Source organism: Halyomorpha halys, unplaced genomic scaffold (genome assembly GCF_000696795.3).
Source record: "Halyomorpha halys isolate HHAL.00 unplaced genomic scaffold, Hhal_1.1 Scaffold1219.1, whole genome shotgun sequence".
NCBI lineage: Eukaryota > Metazoa > Arthropoda > Insecta > Hemiptera > Pentatomidae > Halyomorpha > Halyomorpha halys.
The window spans coordinates 30,106-53,616 of NW_027111009.1; the positions used below are offsets into that span (position 1 = coordinate 30,106).

General features: G+C 32.0%; 1 protein-coding gene across 1 annotated transcript in view; it reads right to left on the bottom strand.

Moving 5' to 3' along the window:
* Nucleotides 1-23,511, bottom strand: part of LOC136796174 (octopamine receptor beta-1R-like) — a gene marked incomplete at its 3' end in the record, with an annotated part of 152,521 nt that overhangs the window by 3,518 nt on the left and 125,492 nt on the right.

Below are 23,511 nucleotides of genomic sequence, written 5' to 3' on the forward strand. Positions count from 1 at the left end.
TATATATATATATATATATATATATAAGTTATGGCCTGAGCCAGCTGTTACTTCCGTGTCAGCTGACTGAGACGATCAGCTGATTGTAGGATATATATAATATAGAGGAGGGCTGAGATGAATAAGTAGTATTTCAGTTGCAACCAAGAGTTTCATTACTTGTTCCTTTTTCCTTTTCTTGAGTTTTCGAACCTGATAACACTTAACTTATATATATACACGAGGGTTTAGTAAATAGAAAGTTATGCAGGAGAAAATTGGCTGATACAATCCAGATATTAGTACAGAAAGCCTCGACAAACTGGAGCTGGGATATCGTCCGAGGGCTGGCGTCACGCCAAGCGATCTATAGCATCGAAACGAAATGAGTCAACCGATTTCTCGAAAACAGTACACCTGCAATTTACACTAGCAGTGAATAAATAAGGAATCAAATTCTTGAAGAAATGAAAAATCAATATCTGACATATATAACTAAAATATGTTTCTATATTATCCGTATGTAAAAAAAAAAAATTGTTGACCTTCAAGAACCGTGGGGATAGCGCCTACGATCAAATTATATTATGATCATATTATATAACTTATATTCACTATTTTATTTTTAAAGTTGGGAAACTAGTTATTTTTTTTCCTCAACAAGAGGTTTCAACGCAAGCAATCAATATTGTCAATAAGCTATGCTTTGATGTACATGACATCAAAGTATATCTTATTTACTTATCCAATTCGATAATTAATAGATGTAAATGTTTGTTTGAATTACACTAAGTGAATACATAAACCGATGAAAGAGGTCGAAAAATATATTTTTTGAACTTAAAAAGCATTCTCAACTAACAGGGAGGCATTATGTTGAAGTTATGTTCTCAGGAGCACCTGCTACTGGCTAGGGAACTTACTGCCCTACAACTTACCTAAACCTTTTTCCCTAATTATTTCTATTTCGTAGCCAACTTATTTTATTATCAGGTAAATTTTAGTTTTATAATTTTTTTTTTCATTTTAGGCTATAATATTTTTCTTTACTTTCAGTTTGAATCGCTAGAAAATAGGAATCATATCCTACAAAAAATATTAGAAAATTAAATAATTTCTTTCATTGCGTTAAGAGGAAAATTTCGTTAATTTATTTACTGAACAACCTCTATAGTAGAAATAACAATAGGGAAGGGTATCCTCGCAATTGACTGACCCATGTTTTATTCAAATCCATAACGTTCCGAACCAAACACTCTGGGACCCTCCTCTCTCCCTAACGTACCCGGATAACACGTCCTCTCATTCGCTGATAATGGAATCAGTCATTTGAGTACCACCTCATATCCAAAGAATTAAATGAGAAAATGATTAGGGATGCGGTCCGTGAAGAACGCAAATGAGTAAAAAACCTATTTGTTAGAGCTAACGTTTCGGCCAGTATTTCAGGCGTTACCAGAGCTAACAAGTTTTACAATTTTGCATTTCCATTTAATCAATATGGTTGTTATCTTGTTAATGTTTTTAGCCCTGGTTAAGGCCTGCAACTCTGGACGAAACGTTGGCGCAAATAAGTAGGGTATTAGAGAGATTTTAATGATTTCAAAGTTATAAGTTGCTTTCAAATAAATAGGTTTCAAGATTATAAATAAAAAATGGTGAATCAGGTTCAGAGGACGCTCCATCCAATAAACAAATTTAGAGCTATCTCGGGTTTTGGAGTTCATGTTTATCAACAGCAGTCATAAAAAGGGTAGAAATGTATAAAAAAAAAAAAAAAAATGAAACCACTGAATAAAACAGGGACACATGAAAAAAGATGTAGGAAAAGATACGAAGGAAACAGGAAAGACCAGATACATCACCCCTTTCCTCCCAGTACACCCTCACCCTTCCCATAATCTACTGGGTTATATCTTACAGCTTGGGAAATTTCTGGCAGTTTTATTTATAAAATTGGGTAGATTTTTCCTAGTTGCTGTATTATTATTAAACCTAAATTAAACCATTAAAAAAATTGTCGCTATTTTTTAAAGCCAAATGAAAAAAGTAAGAGGCAAATAAAGGTTCATTTTACACTGTAGTAATTTGGAAATTGATTTTAAAAATTGGTATTTTATAATTCTTTGATCGGCTGAAGATAAAAACAAATTATCCATCGTGTACTTTCTTTTGAAATAGATATACCATTTGATATATCATCCAAAGATCTACTTATAAATTTTCTATAACCCACAACTAATAATTTACTATGGTAGTGCTAATCTTTGAAAGAATTAGTTAAAAGAAATTTGGAATCCTCTAATCTCTCGAGTTGTGACAGATAATTTTCACCAATAAAGGATAACTTTATTTTTGTTCTATTTTCTTCAAAAATTGTATTTTAAATTATCCTCCAACAATTTTGCAGTAGTGAAATTTCAGTTGAACAACTAATCCAGTTTCGAATTTTATCCAAACTGGATAAAATTTATTTAATATTTCTCTTAAATTGGTTAACGGGAGTGTTCATTGAAAGAATTTTTTGACTGGCTTAGAAAAGGACAAAGGAACATTTGCAAGCCAATTAAAATAAGTTATAAAAATTTTTTTATTAAATAAATATAATTTTGAATAAAGAGAACTTTTTTAAGCCTAGTAGCTAGGATTTCAATTCACAGAGGAAGTTTTAATTTTAACAAGAAAATAATTTTAGTTTTAATAAACGAAAATTGGTCTAAGCTATGTTATTAATTTAATAATGCAGTAGCATCATATAAAAGAGGTTGATCAGAGAAATTTCCTTTAGAAAAATAAAAAGAAAAAATAATAAGGCATTAATTAAAAAGTACTTTGGCTCGGAAGTAAGACGAGTTTAGGTGTAAGAGTTATTGCTAAGGAAATTAGTAATTTAGAATTCATCGAGCTGCAACCTCATACTTTAATTACTCCAATTAATTTCTTAACGATGATTTAAATTATATCTAAATTAAGCAGGACTATTACATTTCGTTAACTATATAGCCTTTTCCAACGCAGGGTCTTGATTAATTTTTAATACTATGGTCGTTTAAATTAATTTTCTCATTTTAATTATGTAAGGACAGATTCATATTTATTCATCTTAAGTCTGTTGAAAAAGTTTCTGTATACACATATTTTAATAGCTATTAAAGAGTATTTGAACTATGTTATTTAAATATTCTTTAGATCGAAGCAAATTTATATAAAAATATATTTACATAAATCTTATTGGGGCATTTACCATTTAAAACATAGATTGCATTTTTTTTCTATCAATATGTTTTAACCTAATTTTTTTTTCTGAATAACTTGAAGACGGAACAACTGCCAAAGAAATGAAATATATTTTCATCCTACTGACTATTGCATGATATATCCAACCACCTTCAACCAACGTTTACAGTTTCAATTAAAATTTCACCACTAGTCATACTACTCTTAAACCTAGCATTAAAGTAAAGTTATTTGTATAACAAGCAAACTGCTAAAAACAGCCATTATTAGATTAATTTGGAATTTATAGGGAAGTTTGAAGTTGACAATATCGTCTTGCAACGTATATTTTATAGTTTTATTTTTGTGTTTCAGGTGAGTATATCCATTCAATAATCTACAAAAGTTCATGCGTAATTGTTTTGAGCTTCAGAACTTTTAGCAATAAATACAAAGGGTCAGAGAATAACAGAAAAAAAGGTAGGTATGACACTTTTTAAAAATAAATTATTAGAATCAATGGATACAGAATGGTAATATGTATGTACTCTTTCAGGAAGGTTACAAAAAAATTAATTAATTGAATATTGTTTTGGCCTTCGAGCTCTAAGAATGAATCCAGGATGTTCATTCTGAATCCATTAATACTAATTAACATTATTGGGTAAGAAATAGCATAGATTCGAAATCGGCTTAGGATGGGTAAATTTTAATTTTAAGGAGAAAAGTAAAATTAAATTAGACGGCTCACAAAAAAGCTATAACGGATTGGTAATCTCTAAAAAAAGCCAAATTATTCTGTTAAATATTTTGATCCTTCCGAGTTTTTAGAATCTATTGAAAAATATTTGGAAGAAGGAATATAATGAAAAACATAAATTGCAAGGAAACGTGAATCAAAAAAGGCAGGCCTTTGATGAACTCCAAGGGCATGGGCAGAGGAGTAGGAGCCAATCACTGGCTGCTTGCTGTGTCAGTTGATTTCAATGGCGGACATTCTTATATTAAACTTAACGTAAACCTTAGAGGGCTTAGTATTTGAGATAGGTAAATGTCCGTTATTGTATGTTTGTTTTGTGGGCAATGGAGAATCAGTACTAACTAGAATTTTACCTGATTTACGAGATAGAAAGTTTCACTGAATTTGGTCTTAATTGTATGACCAGCTTAGATGGCTGGGCCGCGCACCTATATGCTTAGAGAACCATTTTCCAAACGCCTCTTCGAACACCATGTAGAGAAGTGGTGGAAGAAGATTACGGTTAAGTTGGTTGAACGAAGAGGAGGACATATCGAAGAAGATGGATGTTTGCCTGGAGGGAGTGGAGGTGATCAGAAAGGCCCAAGTTCTAGTGAGCTGGATAGCGTGAAAACCAATAAGTTATAAACTAATAACTGATGATAAACCAACTGTTTCGCTAGAATCTACACAGCGTAAGTGCTACTTTACATCATTGATTTTAGACTTCTTTTTTCTCCACGTGTAAATATAATCTATAAAGCCGGATTTCATTTATATTCGTCATATAAATATACAAAATTAAGTAGTCTTTAGGACTTATCCTTATTGAAATATTCCTTCAGGTCTTCAATACAGATTTTTCAGAAAAACTTACCTGGATAGGAAACACCATTATTGGGGCCACCCGTAGCTCAGTGGTTAAGATACAGTCTTACCAACTTGATGTCTATTGGCGGTGCTGGTTCGAATCTGGCCTGGGACGTTGACTTTTTTCATTGAGGGTTGGTCCCACAAAACGAAAAACGTTGACCCCCAACCATGGTTGGCAGTATAGGACTCCAATGGGTTGGTTATTGGTTTCCTAGCTTGTCATCAGTTCAAATAGCATTGAAATACTTTTTTGAATTACATTCCTTTGAAGCTATACCATTATACAAAATATCGAAATTGCTAATTGCAATAATACAACTACTAATTGCTTTCTCAATATTTCTAAGTAGCGGTCGAGAAAGCTACCCACATCCACAAATTACTTGCTAAGTGGTGAGGCGGGAGAAGCTTGCCTAGGTTTCCCTAGAAGCGTAATGTTGCTAAGTTTGCAACCACCATCGAGTTTGTAGTTTGTCTCCTAGACTAACTTGTCTACGTCAACCATAGGGGGATCTAAGTGGGCAGGGTATCGAGCTTAATAGTCTGTTATGTCAGTGCTAGGAAGACAAGATAACGTCCTTGATGTTTTTGAAATACATCAGGACCAAAATAATAATATTTTAATAAGAAGAATTTTTAATAATTGGTAGGATTTAATTTCTTTTTTAATGTATTTTATATTACAGTCTGTCATATTTAAGAGTTATGTGTTATTGCGATGACGTCTTTATCCTGTAAACTATATTATAAAAAATCCTGAAAACTAAAAAAAAAATATCCTATAATTAATAAGTTGGTTAATTTCGGATTTATTAATATGGTCGCATATACTGTTATATAGTTGAACAAATAATATTATGCGCTCTTTAAAGATTTGGATGGAAATATGGTCCAATTTATTAAGACGCACCACATAGACTGGCTAGAATGCTCCAACACTTTTACTTATACTTTGTTAAGGAAGAGCGGTACGACAATGAAGACGCTGGCTGCAAGACCTTAAGGAAGACATAAAAGTTTAAGGAGTCACGAGATGGAGAGAAAAGGATATGGATAGAAATTAGTGGGGCAACATTTTAAATACTGTAGCGCTGCTCAGTAAGTGAATAGATTTTAGCAAGAAGAATAGTAAAATAAAAAGTGCAAAGGGCTATAAAGAAAGGTACAAAACTGTAAGAAAACTGCTAATTATTAACTAATGTTTCGCTCCACTTTGCAGGTCCAAATATTATCAATAACACAATTAGTAGCTGTAACCCTATAATTTAGAATTCCGTAATAGTAAAATTATATAACTATAAATGTAGTATCAGTTTAGGAGACGTAATAGCTGAGTGGGGCGAGGATCTTAGAAGCACTTGGTTTAGATGACTGTAGATTCGTTGCCCACTTGGGTAAGTAAATATTTATTTATTTCGTGGTGGCCCCAAGAAATGAATCTTGACATTCCTATTCTTGCGCTGTATAGGTCCAGAATGGAGGACTTGAGAGAAAAAAAATATTGTTATCACAATGAATCCTTTTCATGATCCGAATATACTTGTCGAGGTTTGACTGAATTTGAAACCAAATTTATAATTTATTGGTATTTATGTGTGTTATAGCTCTTAGTATCCTCTCTCGTGTTCTTCCACTTCGACTACGGATCCTTGGTGTATGGAGGGCTATCTGCAGGACTAGAGTTGAGACTGAAGAGACTCATGAATTGCTTTGTAAGATTTATCTTTGGGTTCCCTAGGCACTCTCAAGTCTCCCGCTGGTATTCCGAGTTGAAGTGGCTCTATCCAACCTCCCGAATGCAATACCTCCTTGGTGTTTTTCTATTCCAAGTTCTTAACATCAAAAAACCTACCTATATCATAGATCTCCTCACTCTTCGTTCATCCATCCACTCATTAAACACCAGATCCCATCCGAATGATTTATATATGCCCTCCTATAGAACCTCCTTCTTTAGCAAATCCTTCGTCATACGTGCAACCTCCCTCTGGAATTCTCTTCCCATCTCCATTCGCCAGTCCTCATCCATTCTTTCCTTTAAACATTATTCCTTCATTTATTTAATAACCAAACCTCCACATCTTTGTAATCAAATAAATAGGCATGCATTGATTAACATTATAAACAGTAGTAAAGCCAATATACCAATGTAATTTCATTCTACTGTCTGAAAATTTGTAAACGCTCGTCAGATAAAAATCTCACTAAATAAACCATGTTTTTATTCTTAGGGGACATATGTCCCAGAAAAAAGTTATTTTTTCATTTCATTTCATTTCATTGTAGACAAAAATATGTAATTGTGCGAAACTCCGGTTATAATCCACAAGTGGAGCTTAGAGGATAATGTTTTATTACACGCCCACCCGCTATGTTGACATAGTGTTTTGGAACTGCTATCAATTATAACAAAAAGAGTTATTTAGGAATGATTCTAAATATTTAATATAAAATCTATAAGTGGTCCTAGATAAAATGAATAATTACTTATACCGGGATTGTGAGGAATAATATTGAATATTATAAAGAACGCTAGTATCCTCTATTGATACCGCGGCGGTAATATTGATGCCTGACCTCCGCCTTCGGGATAAAGGGATTCCAGGAATAACTCTTTCAATGAATAAAAACTGATTTTTGCCACTCGATTTGATTTCCTCCTTTTCCATCGCCTTTTTCTTCCCAATGAAATTCTGGAAATCCAGTTATGTAAATCATCCCCCTTCCAGACAAGGGGCCCTATATGATGGAAAATTTATCCAATGAAAAATAAAGTATGAAGCCTAATTTGTCATTGCAATTTTTTTAAAGGTATCATAGTAGAAGAGAGAAGAGAAATATGTGGGTTCTACTTCAATTAATTTTTTTACTTGCTACTTATGTTCGAAATCACAGATGAAGGGAATATTGTTTTATCGAAAAACACTGTTTTTTTAATCAAACAGCAGTTATTATGATTTTTCCCTGTCGAATAGCTGTTACAAATAACTATACTTTCTATAAAAATTTAACTAAAATACCTGAAATCATTCGGTCAAAGTTTTAATTAATAACTTTCTAAAAGCGTATACATAAAATTTTAATAAAATCCGTCGTACTTACGAGCTTTGAAGGCATACGTAACTATAATATAATAGATATCATTATTAATTCAATAATAAAAATCAGTAAAAAAAAAAAAAAAAAAGGTCAGAGTGTTTCATTTAAAGAAACATTACCAAGGAATTCTGAGGATGCTAAAATTGTTCACATATTAGTAAATCGCGGTTGCGTGTTATTCGTTGTACCCCTACTGGAAGCTGTCACTCCTGACAGGAGCCCTCAGTTTATTTAGTGGACGTCCTCTAAATTATGAAGCGTACCTCGTGGGTGGTCAGTGGATCAGGTGTCAGTCCTGTCAGCTGGGGTGGGACGATAGCATCAAGATCTTGTCTCTCAGCATCTTAGTTAGTTCTCCTTTACAACAATGTTGATACAAATACAACGATAGCTTACTTCACAGTGGTGCTAAGTACATTTCCAATAAATTTACAAAGAATACACAATTACAGGATCTCTCTTCTAGGAATTTTTCAACTAATTCTTAGACTGAACAGATTCAGAATTTACACCTACATCTGTTTGTTAAAAAAAAAAATTAAAAATTTTTATTTAAAAAAAATGGAGCATTTAATTATCCATTTTTTTAAAGCTTGTGGAAATTTACTTAGAACCATTGTGTGAGATTGATACATAACAGTTTCCATGTTTAGTGCCTATTGTCAATATGTCAAATAAACTAGTTTTTGGTATAAATTTTCATTTTTTAATAAATTTTACTTTTGAGAAGTGGATATATTTACATTTGATTGAATGATCCTCTACTACAATAGAACCATAAATTTTGTTAGAATAATTTACAGCGGCTTTTCATTTAAAGTGAAGTAGATATCATTCATTGGGTAAAAATCTGGCGGTTGAGCGTGATTCTGACCAAATCTTCTCCTTGCACAACCGTTGGTCTAGTAGCCGTACTTCCTAACAAAGTACTGCACCTTTAACCCTTCACGGTTTGTAGCGCTGCAGATTTAATTGAATTTTAATTCTCATTGTAAGCTGTACTTAATTTGTCGTACTATCTTTTCCTAATGGCTTCACCCTCCTTAAATTTTGACAATACATGCCAGTACCATACACACGGTGAGTAAATGATCAAGTGTATTTCATTTAATGCATAACATCTGAAATTTATGTGGAAAAACAAAAGGACTAATGAATAAGAAAATACAGCCATAACAGAAAAAAAATCTGCAGTTTGACGGATTTTTGATTGCAGTGAAAAAATTATAAACATAATATTTATTATATTTTGGTTAAAAACATTAGTAACAAACTGCAGTAATCAATAGCCGTGCAAATGTGTAGAATGACAATATTTGATGGTCATGCCAATATATGTATGAGTTGAAAGGATAAAAAAATAATCATAAAATGATTATTATTATAATGGAAGCGGTGTGGAACAGTTGGTACTATCCTCCTAACTGAAAGGACCTGGGTTCGAACCTGGTGAAAGTAGTTATTTATTCTGTAAATGTACCTGTGAGTCAACACTGTCGGTTCGGGAACCCTTCAATTTTCATCCAGCCTCATAACCCGGTAGAGGTGTAGCCGTGAGTATTTTGCTCATATTTGTAAATAAACGTCTATATTTTCCTAGTGTTTCATCTGTGTTGTTTATACTTTTGTCTACCTGTCGTTAATCCTATGATGTTATTGCCACTTGTTTATGTTACTCCTTTTACCTCCCCGCTTATACTCAATTCAGTTTTGCTCTGCCAACCTCGCAACAGTAAGACTGAAATTTTTTTTTACCAGTACACTTCTTTTTTTTCTCATTTGAGCATTTTACTCACATAGACACCTCTAGCGTTCCTTATTTTAAATCATGGACAGCGGGAAGAATACCTTAGATTTTTTGCGAAATCTGGATTCTTCAGCCCCTGATGGAAGAGCTACAATTTGAAATCTCAATTTCAAATTGCATTGAAAGTAATCGTGAAGATTTTTGACATCATCACATCCAATTATATAAAAATATAGTACAAATTGTCTACCATGAGATAAATGATCACGAGACCCCTCTTAGGGGACAAAAATGTAGGACCCTCCTGGCGGGTTAATTGGGGAATAATGTGACAAACGAGCGTCATTCTGATCAAACCCCTCCTTGCACAACCATTGTTCTAATAACAGCACTTCCTTACAAAGTACTATACCCTTAACCCTTCATCGATTTTAGTGGTACAGATTTATTTTTTTAATAACAAATATTATTTTCTTTATGGGGTCATTCATAATTTAATTTTAAATCTATTCAAATAACCTTGATATATTAAATACATTATATTCAAAACGGCGGTAGATATGAAATATAGTATGATATATGGTGTTTATTTTGAAGCTCAGGGTGTTGTTTATATTACTAAAACGACAGGAGCGGGAGCTGAAAGCTCCCCGGGTCAACGGATCCACTATTTATATAACACCCGCCCTCCCCTTTTCGATTGACAGCATCTCTTCATCCCAGCCAACGATCGGCTATAGCGATTTTCGATAAATTATAATAATTTTTGCATAATATATAATTTTATAAAGGAAATAGATAAAAATAAATCGTTTATTTTATCATTATTCATTCATTCCATGACATGGCGTATTCGCGTTCGTATAATTTACATGTAATTCTAAAACTTATTTGGGACAGAGTAAGAATAAATAGACATACATTAGAATTAATGACAAAACAATATAAAAAGAGTTAATGAAGATTTTTTTTCTAAATAAATAAAGTAGGATAAGTTTGTCTTTATTATAATTCTAGTCAAAACAGTAAGGATCTTCGAATCCGTTTAAATGTTTACATTGAATAGAATAAGTTTTCCTTTGTTATAAATATGTTTAATTATAATTTTTATTTATTTCGGGAATAGTCCCTTTAAGATGATACTATAGGTATCGAAAATAACCTTATGAGACTTAGAGTAAAAAACAAAATTTTAAAAAATGTGAAATTATAAATATTACTACGATAATAAATTGGAAAAAAAGAATCAACAATAATTAAACAAAAAATGTACAAGGAAAAAATAAACAAATAAAATGAAATCATCTATCATCTAATAAATCATAAGGGGACTAGCTTTTAATAAAATAAAATGAATAAAAATCAAACAACCCATGCATACACATGTATTTATAGTATTATATACAAACGTACGTTTCCGACAAAAACTTGAATTCAAATTTTTTTACGGTCACAACACTTCCCCTACAATATATATTCTATTTATCGGTAATTGGAAGTAAAAATTGTGATTGTATATCAAATTGTACTTTTTCATGGTGTGAAACGCCGTCATAAAAATGACAAGTTTTACCCTTGCGAGAACTCTCGTACTAAATGTTTCCTCCCTCATCTCTTTAATTTATTCAAAATATAAGTGTCATCATCCTCATTCGCATGAACAATATAATATTATCAAGAAAGTCTATTCAACACACACAATTGGTAAAGCTGCGTACTTTATAACGACTATCTTTAAGTAACCGCTTATTTAATAAGTAATTGCGTTGCCCCACTGTAAAATGTCATTTCAGTTTCACAATTAAGATAAGCAATCCATAAACGTATATTAGCACTGAATCGGACCAGCTTGGACATCATAGCTAGGCCACACTAAAACATATTTTAGCCAAGCTACGAATTTTTAGTGGGATCCCGCGAGCCCGAATAATTTGAAACAGGAAAATTGGAAATCTGTCGAGCCTGTCGCTGAAAAAAAAGTTACATATTCAGATACAAACAAACTAAACATATTTTTAGCTCAAATAGTTCTAAAAATTCTTGGAATATCACTGAGTGATTTAAGCAATAAAACCCACGAGTCGGTTAAGCCTTTAGCTCGAAATATTTTTATATAAGCACTGGTGGACAGACTAAACAAATAAGAAGCACTCATTTTTAGAATTTTGAGCCTGTTTCAAAATATTCACACTATCCGGTTGAAGAATTTAAGCCATCAATATTAAAAATTGGCCAAGCCGTTCACTCAATCGTCGCCATGGTAACCATGGCTCTGTGGCTTTTGAATGAAATTTGTCCCGTACATAATTCGTGCATTATTTCAAAAACTTTTCACTTTTGGGCCTAAAAACGGATATTGATATCCATGGCGAAATCTATAAAACTCAATTTGAGCTGTCTCGATCCGCCGACTTACCTATAAAAAGAGCTCTGAAACCTCTCATATTTTTTAATTAATTAACCTCTCTTATTGAAGTCCAAGTAAGAATTTAAGAATCGATACCGAGATTCGTTACTCCACCATGAAATCCCCCAATCGTTTTGTATAATCTTGGTGTTGTGTAAAGGTGAATTCAACAAATTAGATATGTTTGTATTTTTATTTTATTGTTTTATTGGGTATTTTCACTTGAACAGTCATTAATACGTGTGTGTAAATGTGTAACACGACTAGGAACATTCAAAAACCATAAATATAGAAAAATCCTGCAGGTTTTTCATCTAAAATTTTATCAGACCCTATAAAGTAAAATATATGTTTCTTGATATGAGATATGTAATATGAGCATATAGAAAGTCCAGAGGGAGATATAACATTAATACTATTCAAATTTATTTATACACAAGACCATTCAAAATTTGCTTTTGTATTTGTTGATATAGTATTTACAGGATTTTAAGACATAAAAACCAGTAAGCTGGTTTATCTAGAATATTTTTTAATATTTGCCAAGTCATATTCTATACAAATTAAATTTGTATAGACATATCAAATATGTTTAGATATAATTGTCCGTATAAATAATTTAAAAAATATATATTACATCTTTAAATAAAAAAAACAGTTATATACTATATTTATATTTTTAAATGTAATTATAGAAACAACTGTGTGTAAAATTATTATAAATGTAATTAATAGAAATAATATAAAGCATTGGGAGATATTAAAAATTTTGTTGATCTTAGTAGACTTAGCTGTCTTGAGGCCTTGAGTACTAAAATTTTATTTAACAGTTTATAATATAACAAAGGCAATATAATTCTCTAATCTCATATATCGACACAAAATAAAAATTAGAACTTTCATAAATCATTGTCTAGATAGAATCTATTATAAAGGAAACTGTTATAATATTCATTCGATAAATATATTTGTTTTTAAGATTCTTGACCTGGCCTGCATTTAATAAATTATTTTAGAGATTTTTAACTTATAAGCTATGTTAGAAAAAATGAGTGTGAGTTGAATTATATGTTAACAATATGAAAATTCTAGGTTGTCTCCTTGATAATAACCTAAGGGTCGAAACGTTGGAGAGGCATTAAAATATTCTGAGAGTATAGAACCAAAAGAATTTGTGTTTTTGTTATAGATCTAAATTTTATATTCATTCTAGATTTGAAATAAATATTGTCGAAAGGAACTCATTAAGAAAACTTCGTAAATTGGAACAGTAGCTATCTTTTACAGAGATACTCAAGAAAAAACAAATTCTTGGGATGTAAATTTATTTCGTGACGTGAGGGAACACTCTGATTGAAACGGATGTTAGTAAGGAAAATGTTCAGCATTTCATCCTCTTTGTAATGAACTGTAATTCAAAATAGTATTTTGACGCTACGCCGAGATAGAGAAGCGAAAAGTGGAAAAGATGGCGCCTGAAATAATGTAATAACGATTTTTTTAATATTGAAATTAAAAAATATCTTGTAAACTAAAATTCCGATATTCATGTCAAGCATGTCACCTTTTTTGTAAACCGAGTTGAACCCAAAAAGTAGGAAAGATAATAATAGGAATGAAATGTAAATTGTTATTTCACAGATGAATTGTATGATTTTTTTTATCGCTTTCTGAATTGATCCTTACACGTTAAAGTCTTAACTTATACACATTTATAAATTATTGCACAACACTAATAAACATTTTATGAAGTTATAATTACTGGACATTATCAAATAAAAAAAATCACATCAGCGCGAAGAAATTAGTTACATTTATCCTTAATCTAAAAATAATAAGGGCAGAGAAGCATTACCACGATAAATATATTTATATTTATACCATCCACTTCGAATGAACTAAAATAAATTATTTATAAATACAATTAATTATAAATGAGCCACAGTGGCAATTAATCAATTCCTGGAATGCTAGTTCATTAATTATAGGCGACAGCTCTCAGAAGGGGAGATAAACTGGATAATTGCCACTGTTAATAGTGATCTATCATTTACATTGAATGTTTATAATAATTCTTTTAAATTTAAATTTACCTTAAATTTATATATGTATATGTCTGTATATAATATCTATATTTGCTCTTGTTTTATTGATCTTTTAGTTTATTAAATAAAAAATAAAAGAAGCAAAATAAGAACCCTTGATCATGCATTCTTCTTCATTTATTTATATTTTGTACGTTTAATATTGAACTCAGAAACTGCTCGTAGATTTAGATTGCTACAACACCTACTTGAAAAACGCTCTAAACTTCCCATTTATTACAAATAATTATTACACACTGCAATCATCAAACTAATTTGGACATATGGAATTGAGCTCTAGGGCTCCACTAAACCATCTAATTCCTCCCTCATTCAATCCTTACAATAAAAAAATCTTTCATAAAATCCATGATGATCCTTATTACGTTACAAATAAACTCATCCTCAAAAGCTTAGTCGACGTGCTCGCGGAGGGATGGGTTCAGACTCTGGTTAAATCCGATTCATTCATCAATAGAAGAGACCCTTCCCACTCGTCACAACGCAGACGGCGAGTAAGCGCCTGTACACATCGGATCCCACAACCTCCCTTAAAATACCCTTCAGGCAAAGAAATGATAATTATGTTTATCATATATACATATTTCTATTTTGTTTTGTATCATTTATTGGTGTTTTGATGAGTTAATAAAAGTAATAGAAGGGTTATAAAAAAATTGATACAGATCTATTCAAAAACTGAAGTTTTAAATATATAAGATAAAGGCCTCACGATGGCCTCTTGTGGTGAATTCTATTCAGGTCTAACTCTATTAAATCTGAAACCTAATTTGCAAGGAAAGGTTGAATAAAATGAAAATAATTGGAAATCAAATTAAAGCACAGCTAAAAATACCCTCCCCCTCCTCTCACGAATTGAACCCAACAGGCTTTAATAATTTACTGGGTCATTATCGGGGTCTTTGTTGGATGTTTTTCTTTCATTCTTTTCATAACATTGATAATTTTTCAATAGAATAATATATTATTGAACGGTGATTATTAATCGCTTAATTGATTACTAAAATTTTCATTTATTGTTCTGAATTTTAATGCCCCCTACTGATCATTTCCTCATTAATATATTTCTACAAGTGATTAATCAATATACAAAAAAAACCCTCAATAATGCCTAAACATCTTGCATGAATGATTAAGATGATTAAAACTATACCTATTGGAGGAAGGAACGAAGTTATGACCACTGAAATTAAGTTATGCTATAAGTCTAAACAAAGGAATTAATAGAAAAAGGAAATTAATTGAAAAAAGAAAATAAAGGAATGATTTAAGAAAACAAATCCTGTCATGTTTAAAATATCAAGGATATAAATCAATTAAAAACTACTAAATAATTTTGGAACATAGATATAATATAATTCCATCTACAAGGGCGTCGTAGAGGAGTATGCGCCAATCACCGGCTTCTTTTTGTTTTAGTTTAGATTACAATGGCGGACATTTCTATTAACCTCATGGTTATCCCGAGCTCCGAAGGCATAGTTAACTCTCTTAATTTTGGCTTCACTTTCTCTTCGAAGGATAGAAGAATAGCTGATCCTCTGGCATTACCCGTGGGAAAATAAAGTTAATATTTTCTACATAATAATGGTTCTTAGTCTTGCGGATGTTAACTAACTTTGAGCAGGTGAAATAGATCCTTATATTATTTAACTAAAATATTACTAAAACAGATTTAGTTATTATTAAATTGAAAAATTAGTAATAGAAGTTAGAATTGCTGTATCCGACTACTTTAATCCAAAAGGTATCTGTAAAATGTGATTCTGTTTATATTTATTTCGTAAATTCCACTCCAGCAAAAACTCCACGTGCCGATATAAAGAGATACTGCTTGTGAATCGGAAAGGGAAAGAATTTAAGGAAAGGCTTACCAATAAGACCAAGAGGGGGGAGGTAGACACCCCTGAGGGAACCTGATTTATTTGATTTGGAAGGTCTTGAGGTAAAAGGGAGTTTGGAGGTGAAAATCTAAGCTCCAGTTGGGCTACAAGTTCAAATAACGTCACCGTAAACTAACAATAATACTAATTAGCTATACCCATTAGATGTATCATGTATTACAAATATTCAGCGAAACCTCTCTACAACGGACAGATACGGGTCCCAAAGCTTTCCGTTATATAGGGCTGTCCATTTAAAATTAAAATAATAATACGTTCATGGTATATGCATGTATCATTATAATCTTACTAATTCGGATGAATGCAGTTTATTCATAGTTTTATTTATTTTTTTTAAATTTAAGGTATAAAGCTATTTAAAAAAATACACTTGGTGAAAAAAATATATGTTAATATTAAGAACCTATATTTTCACATATCTCATTTGAAATATTTATTAATTTTCTGTCAAAATATGCATATTTTCCATGATCGTAATCTTTTGGTAGAACTTACGTTAAGTCAAATTCGTTTTTAAAATATCTATGATTTAAGTGTTTCCGACTTAAAATTTCTTAACTAACATCCGCACAGAAAATTACTTTTTAATATTTATGTAAATTATGCATTTTGAGATATTTACGCGGTGTCATTTTTAACATTTAAATTGAAAAACCCATATCACAGCCCTCGAAGAATGGTATCGTAATTGGAGGATTAACATAAATCCCATCAAATCACCTTTATCCTTCGTCGTAAACCTGCAGACATTCCTACAGTCTCTTTTAACAAAGTTGATCTTACTCCCGTCGAACAGATCCGCTACCTTGGACTACATCTGGACAAACGACTAAACTGAAATCCTCACACAAGACTGAAAAGACAGGAAACTACACGTCGATTTAACTATTACAGCACTTACTGGACAAACGGTCTAAACTTCTAATTCATTACAAAAGACTGATCTCTATGACTGCAATAAGGCCAATCAGGACATACGGAGTTGAGCTTTGGGGCTCCACTAAACCTTCGAATTCCTCTCGTATCCAATCCTTACAATCCAAAATCCTTCGTAAAATCCTCAATGCTCTTTACTTAGTCGCAAATAAAATCATACATAAAGACTGAGAAAGAATGTTCTATATGTAACCGATCTAGCCCGAACCAGGTATCACTACTTCCATTATAAACTACCCAAACCCACTAGTTTCTAATTTGCTTCCTCTTCAATTTTTGTCATTCCTCCGAGGCGCCTGAAAAGAAGATGGCCACGAGACCTGCTGATGTAAAACGTCATTAGAGTGCTACTAATGGGTAGTTTCTCTACACGTGTGTATCAATCCATAATAACATACCAAATGTATAATTATGCAAAGTTGTAAATTCTAATAAAGATAATAAAAAAAATTAAAAGAACAAAACATACTGATGCTTATTGTGTTTTAAATTATATTAAATTAGAATCATTAAATGCTATTATCAAAGGAATGGATTTTTATTAAAACCATCACGAGACAAAGAGACCAAAATGTAAACAATTCGTTGAAAATTAAGTAATTCAATTGAAAAGAAAATGTTTTTCATTTTACTGTCGATTGTCAATAATTTAAATACAACATTGGAAATACTGGAAAGATAAAAAAAATAAATTGTTTATATGTGATGATGGTGTCCTATCTTTAGGGTTTATTAATTATATAATAAATGAATAACATTAAATTAAATTTAAACATATTTGTATATTTAAAACTTAACATACAACCATTAAACGTAAGATCATATTAAATATCGATGAAGTACCACCATTGGGTGGTTCCTTCCCAAGATTTTCAAGTGTTTTAAACATTCACCCAATTTACTTATTATAATTTTGTACTGTTGTAAATTACAATAAATAAATAAAAAAAAAGTATCGAAAATATGATACAAAAATACAAAATATAGAAGACCATACATATTTTTAAAATTTTGTGAGTGTCCCTTAAGAGGGTTTAATTTATATCTAAATATCTAAATTTTAGCAGTCTCCATCCGTTAGGGGGATGTCCGCTAGGAAGGAATAAAAATTCCTATACTTAAAAAATTGTCCTACATTTGAATATTGTCCATTTGGAGAGATGTCCGTTAGGTTAGGGGTAATACTCACACATTACATATTCACACACATCGACCTTCAATTTATAACTACCAATCCAAGCTTAGTAGAAGCTAGCCGATAAAACCATTTATTACCGATGTCGCGTGTGTAAGTTTGCTTCGAGTAAACGCCCTTGTCCTTGATAAATGTTTGAACAAACCATTGACTAGGTCAGATGTTAGGACGGACTTCGATTTGTTCTTTGTCGATAGGGTAATCGATATACTAGCGGCTATTTTAAACTCTTACAGCGAAAAGACCATTGAATAAATCATGATTATAAGTTATTCAATGGGCTTTCTACAATAAGAGGTAAAAATAGCCACTACTACTTACGAAGTCATAACAGTAGTATATCAGTTATTCATGCCTGTCGATAAAAAGATAACCTCTTTGTCTGAGCGATTGGGTTTAAATTCTGTTCTGGAGACTGCACGCAATATTTAACCCATAAAATAGTTTCTACTATTATTGAAACTGATATTTTATTTGGCAATGCTGTACAAATACATTGGGTTGCTATATCACACAGCGTATCCATCAATCCCTGACTGGACGTATATAGACTATTATATATTAACATTTTTCCTTTTTCAAACAATAATCATCTCTAAATTAAATATAACACTTCAAAATTGCTCTCCGAGGAGACTTCAGGGTAAATAGTGGCCAGAAATACTCGTAAGTGTAAACAGTCTATATTCGTTAAAAGAATAAGTACGAAAATATTGACAATAAATAAAAAAAAAATGTATCAATCTTTGAGTCGGTTGTAAAGTTAGTATTTTGTACTGCAATTTAAATCAAAATTTTCAAAATTGTGCAGTAAAAACCCTAAGTGTGTTAAAAAATCCTAATCCTGCAATAATTAACTTTATTGTTTAATTTATAGTATCAATATATAAAAAGATTACCTAACATTTTTTAAATTAAATTATACTCGCTTCATACTTCCTACATGGATGCAAACAGACAAAAAACTAAACTTATCTGATTAAAAAAACCCTAAAATTTGGGTAATTATATTAAATGATTTTATATTCCTTTTAAGAAGTCTGAAATAATTTTTTTTCAACATCTTAAAACTATCTCAATTTTATGTTTTAGAAAAAATAGGCAAGGAGCAATATAGAAAGGAGTAGAAAACTGTACTTCCAGAAAAATTTTATTTCGGCTAAAATTTTCAAAAGCTAAGCCGAAGAACATTCTAAGACAGTAGGACAGAAGGATGTTCTTCGGCTTAGCTTTTGAATTGTGCGTTTACATACGAGTACACCGCTGTTTCTGATTGACAGCATTTCTACGGCTGATGAGTGTTTCAGAAACAGTATTTTATTATTTATTTAAGTATTTCTATTTATATTATTTATCCCTATCGGTTCCTTATGGTAGCCACTAAACAATTCTTAGAAATGTATTATTATATATTTAAATAATGAACTAGGTACTACAGACTCCCTTGCTATAGTATCCTAGATATAATTGTTGTAATTTACTTATCAGTTGGCTCAGTATAAACTATTAAGTCAAATCGGGTAAACATTATATTATAATTACAAAGATTCACAATTGAGGTATAATTGAAATAAGAAAGAGTTTAGTCACATATTGACTATGATTTGCGTTTGCTTGATATGCTGTAGGATTAAGAATACCAAATGAGACCATTCTATTAATTCTTTTTTTTTATTTATTTATTGATATCTACAACTGTATACATATATACACATCAAGATACACATGATAAAAACATGTGGAGAATCTACCCATTGATAGAACTCCAAAAACATTTCTAAAAGAGAATATCTCGAGGCCATCTTCTTTTCAGACGCCTAGGAGGATTATTAGGTAGTGAATGAGAAGCCAGATTAGAAACGAGTTGGTTTGGGTGGTTGGGAAGTTTATTATGGAAGGATTGGTATCTGGTTCTGGCCAAATCGGCAACATAGGGGACATTGAGGTCCTGATGGATGATTTGATTTGTGACAAAGTAAGGAGCATTAAGGATTTTACGAAGGATTTTGGAATGAAAGGATTTGATTCGAGAGGAATTAGATGGTTTAATGGAGCTCCATAGCTCAACTCCGTATGTCCAAATAGGCCTTATAATAGTCTTGTAGATCAGTCTTTTAAGTAAGGGATTGGAAGTTTGGACCGTTTGTCTAGTAAATGTTGTAATAGTCGGAATCGACGAGCAGTTTCCTGTCTTTTCAGGCTTGTATGAGGATTCCATGTCAGTCGTTTGTCCAGATTTAGTCCTAAGTAACGGATCTGTTCAACAGGAATAAGTGGGGTATTATTAAAAGATATTGTAGGACAAGACGAAGGTTTACGACGAAGTGTAAATGTGATTTGGTGGGATTTGTTGGAATTTATTTTAATCCTCCAGTTTTGGCCCCATTCTTCGAGGGTGGTGATGTGGGATTGGAGGGATACAATGGAAGGATTATTCACTGATAATAGGCATGTGTCATCGGCATACGTGGTGAGAATAGTGTTAGGATGGGTTGGGATGTCAGCTGTAAAAACTGTATAAAGGAAGGACCAAGGATACTACCCTGAGGTACACCAGCAGACTGAGGAAACAGGGATGAATAAGCGCTGTTGTGATTTACTTGAAATAACCTGTCTGAGAGATAAGAACGGATAATGAGATAATATGTAGGGGGTAGATATTTACGGATCTTGTATAGCAGTCCTGGGTGCCAGAGTCGATCAAAAGCCTGTTCTACATCAAGAAAGACTCCCGAGCAGTACATTCCGCGCTCCAATGAAGACGAGACTACATCGACCACACGATGGCATTGCTGGATAGTGGAGTGGAATGTTTTGAATCCAAACTGGTGATCTGGGATTATGTGGTTGGAATCTAGGATGGCTATTAATTCTAAATTTAATTTCTTTTGCCACTTAAATTTACATCTTAGAAATATTAATTAATTCTTGAGTGTGATTGGGTTCGCCTTTCTCGGTTCAGACTGGCTTTGGTAGTTCCTCCTCGGTCTCGCTTCGCTGGAGTCCCTGGCTTCAGGTGCTCTTTCCTCTTTCGACTGTACTCTCTCGATCTCTTGCCTCTCTCTTGACCCTAAATGCCCCTGGCTTCCTCAGGTGCAATGTGACCCCTTTTCCCTTCTATTTATGGTATAAGCCAAAAAATGCTGATAATGAATACGTAGAATACCTACTTAATTAAATTTAACCTTTTCCTCAACTTTGTATTGTCAATACGTAGTATTGGCCAAAAAATCAATTAATTAAAGGTCAATGTAGCAAATCTTTCAAAGATTTGATTACAAATGTATAGGGTGTATATATTGATCAGATCTATTTTATTTTGCTTGGAAGAAAATTTTGAAATACTTCTTGATAGTGCTTTGCTTATTTTTGTATTATACTTAAAATTGCTTTTCATGCAAAAAATCTGGCACACCATGGATTTTTATATAACAGTGAAGTAAACTTCTTTGATATTTGACTTATTTTTTTTTTCTTTATTTAAGAAAAAATGGCTCCGTCTGTGAGGAGATATTGGACCCCAGAGACCTGAGAGGCATTCTCTTTTATTTATTTAGCTGAAACAATTGCGTACAATTACTCACTAGCTAAAAACCCTGCGGTGAGTAGAGGCGAGTGTTCGCGGCTAGAGCCCTCAATTATTGAGGTGTCGCTTTTATTGCGCCTGGCGGTTTCTCATGAATTCATCACTCCCCCTTCTCCCCACTGGAGTCTTTAATCCCCTTATCCTTCTCCACTCCTTAGTTCCTCTATTTCTTTTTATGAATTGACTAAAATGGTTCCAGAAAATATTTTCAAAAACAATTAGATCGTTAAGATAGAATTTTAATGGCTACCGTTAATAAAAGGTCTAAATAAAATTGGATAAAATAAAATGAGCGTATCACTATTTAAAAGTAGTGTGTGTAACTTTATACCATATTAATACTAAAAAGTTTCAATAGTCATTCTAATTAATTTTAGTTGGATGCCGTATTTATGATTGTTAAGTTTTACGAAACAGTTGTTTGATATTGTTTTTCTTAGCTCCTTATCTTCTTCTTGTAATATGGTATATATTTTTTTCCTCAAAATCTCCGTTTACTGCATATCTGCACTTGATGGAGCCCTGAATAACATCAATCCATGATTTCCTTAATTTAGCTTTGGCTTGTTTCTAATCGGCTAAACCTAAAAAGTAATCATTGCTTATCTTTTGCCATTTTTGAAGTACTCCCGGATGTTTAAGAGGAAATTAAAAAGTTTTAACATTTAAAAAAATATATCAAATCTTTTATATAGGAAATCCTTTTTTTTTGGGTAATTATAATCTTCTTGGATCCGGAACGTTCTGTACTGTTTTTAAGATGTAAAAATGGAAAATTTTTTCGTAATATTAAAAGTTGAAAATAGTTTTCAGTTTTCTGTTGATTTAGCAAGATAGCAAAACAGTCATGCACTATATGATAATGTTGAGCGCAACATTCATTTATAAATTATTAATTTTAAGCGTAATGATAAATTTGAAGCCGATAGCAAATGATACGCTTTCGGTCTCACTGATTGTATTTTTTTTTAATGCGTGCCGAAAATGTAGAATGTCAATCAAAGGTTATACCGAGGTAGATTATTATGATTATATTCTTCGTTAATTTATTTTTATTGATTTGAAAGTGTAATGACAGTTTCTTCTTCACTTTCTCAACCGAAAAAACTACACTCTTCATCTTATCTACATTCGGATTAATATACATTTGTATAGTTTTATGTACTATTTTTAATAAGCACTTTCCGACTCCCATACTTGCATTTATGCCATTGATAGTGGTAGCAATGTCAGCGAACGCTGATACTATGGCGTTCCTGTAGTTGGAACCAACAATTTTACCAGTTATTATTATTAGAATTTTAAGTAAGGAAAGAAATTAGTGAAAATCAAACAGCAATGGAATTATAAAAATACTACTCTTCAATCTTCTGGGAAATACTTAAATGATATTTATACGTTTGTAAAATAGTTTGCTTTTAAGCATATGACATCATATGTATAGTATATAGTATATAGTATATAGTAATAGTAGTGCACAACATAACAGAGGGAAGTTGGGCCATCTACAGCCGTAGGGTTGAGGCGTCGATCTTAACTACCTTGGAACTGCTGCGGCGCAGGTTCGAATCTGGGGGTCTTCATTTTATCTTGCCCATGGTTAAAGTTGGTTGGTTTCCTCTAAATTCTTACACAATCAGATGTCCCCAGACCGGTGGTTGGAATATAGTTATGGAAAATAGTTGGAAGATGTTCACTCATGATTAAAAAGAGGCTTTTTTTTTT